Source organism: Pteropus vampyrus, unplaced genomic scaffold, assembly GCF_000151845.1.
Source record: "Pteropus vampyrus isolate Shadow unplaced genomic scaffold, Pvam_2.0 Scaffold302, whole genome shotgun sequence".
Taxonomy (NCBI): domain Eukaryota; kingdom Metazoa; phylum Chordata; class Mammalia; order Chiroptera; family Pteropodidae; genus Pteropus; species Pteropus vampyrus.
Genome location: NW_011889083.1, coordinates 4866975 through 4869626, shown reverse-complemented (window position 1 = coordinate 4869626; position 2652 = coordinate 4866975).

Sequence of the window (2652 nt, the reverse complement as noted above, 5' to 3'; positions counted from 1 at the left end):
TTTAATTATAATAGCCAAATATTGGAAACAAATCAAATTTCCATCAGTATTAGAATGAAAATCAATTTTTCCATACAGTAGAATTCTATAAAGGAACAAAAGATAATGAACTACCTATATGCAACAATATTAATGAACATTCCAGACAAAATGTTGAGTAAAAAATTTAGAAACAAAAGAATACATAATGTATTACTTCATTTATAGTGAAAAAAGACAAGACTTATATAGTGTGCAGAGATCAGAATAATAGTTACTTCTGGGGGAACTGGTTCTGATTGGGAAGAATAATTAAATAAGCAATTGAAGATATTAAATAACATCTCATAAAACAGATAACAAGAAGGAAAGAACTGACAACTAACATAATTAGTTTAAGATACTGAGAAAAAGATAAAGCATCTCAGAAATATAGATTAAATTACTAGGTGCCTACAGCAGAATAGAACAACAAAAAAGTACTACAAGAGACATCACACATTAGAAAAGCCAAGAAATGAAAGCAGAGAGAAATGGAAACAATCTAACACAAATGTAATTAGAATACCTGAAGAAGAAAAATATAATAAAACTATAACTAACATGTAAAACTATAATTCAAGAAAACTTTTCTGAAAAAAAGGTCTTGAATCTATATATTAAAAAGATATAGCACATATATAAAAAAAAATAGACTCCAAGATATATTGTAACAAGTTACTATAATTTATAGAAAATAGTCTTTTGAACTTCTAGGGAAAATGACCAGATCACTTACCAAGGGACGAAAATCAAGTTGGCATCAGATTTCTTGACAGTGATGTTTCCTATAAGAACATAATGTAGATGTCGTTGGAGGAATTTGGACCCTCAGACAACTTTGTTAGAGGAAGGAGAGTTTATTAGGCTGGCGGAGAATGTGAAGCAAAAGGCACAAGCTAGTTCCTGTCAGATTTCTTACAGTTTATATACCCAGCAGTTTTTCCTGTATAAGGGTCTACGTGCACTTCCTAACTCAAGATGGGAGGGAGAGTTTCAGGTTGGGGCTGCAAGGGGGAAGGGATTTTCGGACTACCAGTCCTATTGATTTACAGATCCTTTCTCCCTAGGAGTGATAAGTTTCCAGAAGGCCATTCAGAGATCTATAAGGCGTGGTTAACCTATAACCGACTGAGTCAGTCATTTCTGCAAGCCCTTTCTTTTGCATTTTTCAGATGCCTCCTCTCTTATAGGAACATCTATAAGAAAACAAGAAAAGAAAGTGTGAAGTGAGGCTTTTATATCCAAGCAAGCTTCTTTCACATATCAAAGCTAGAGAAAAACAGTTCTGAACATGCAAAAATTCAAGGTATATCGACCCATAAGCTCTTTTTGAGGAATCTGATTTCTGGGAAAACTGATAAAAAAGAAAAATTAGCAGTGAGTATTTAATATATTTAACTGAAGATATAAGAATAAAACAAAGGTGGGGGGATAAGAGTGAAGGAAGGGTATGCAAACATTAAAATCTCTGACAAAGTAGAAACAGCACAACTTATAAAAGGAGAAAGGAAAAAGGAAAAGTATAATAAGTTTATCAATTTACTTCTAAGTAAGATGATATTATTCCTAGCTAAAACAATAAAATAAAATAACAAGAACAAAATTGTAGATGACCACTATAGGATTTGACACCAACAGCAAAAGCAACAAAAGCAAAAAAAAATAAACAAATAGGACTACAACAAACTAAATAGCTTCTGAAAGCAGAGAACACCATCAACAAAGTAAAAAGGCAACCTAGTGAATAGAAGAAAATATTTGCAAATCATATATCTGATAAGGGGTTAATATCTAAAATATATAAAGAACTCATACAATTCAAAATCTTTTTTTTTTTAAAAAAAAAGCCCAAATAATCCAATTTAAAAATGAGCAGAGGAACTAAATAGACATTTTTCCGAAGAAGACATAAAAATGGTCAACAGGTACTTGAAAAATGCTCAACATCACTAATCATTATGCAAATGCAAACCAAAACTACAGTGAGATATCATGTCACACCAGTCGGGATGGCTATCATCAAAATGACAAAAGCTAACAAGTGAGGATGTGGAAAAAAGAGAACACTTGTGAGCTGTTGGTAGGAAGGTAAATTGGTGCAGCCACTATGGAGAATAATATGGAGGGTCCTCAAAAAAAAAAAAAAAAATAGAACTACCATATGAACCAGCAATTTTATTTCTGGGAATATATCCAAAAGAAATGAAACAGAATTTCAAAGAGATATCTGCATTGCCAAGTTTATTACAGCATTATATAGCCAAGATATGGAAACAACCTAAGTGTTCATCAATAGATGAATGGATAAAGATATGGTATATATATGCAGTAGAATATTCTTCTATACTGATAAAGAAGGAAATCCTACCATTTGCAACAACTTGAATAGACCTTGAGGGCATTATGCGAAGTAAAATAACCCAGACAGAGAAAAATAAAATACTTCATGGTATTACCTATACGTGGAATCTAAAATTTTTTTAAAAAGTCAAAGTCATGGAAAGAAAATAGATAAATGGTTGCCAAGTGGTGGGGGAAATAGGGAAAGGTCAGTAAAAGGATACAAACTTTTAGCTATAAGATGAATAAGTTCTGAGGATCTAATGTAAAACATGGTGACTATAGTCAATA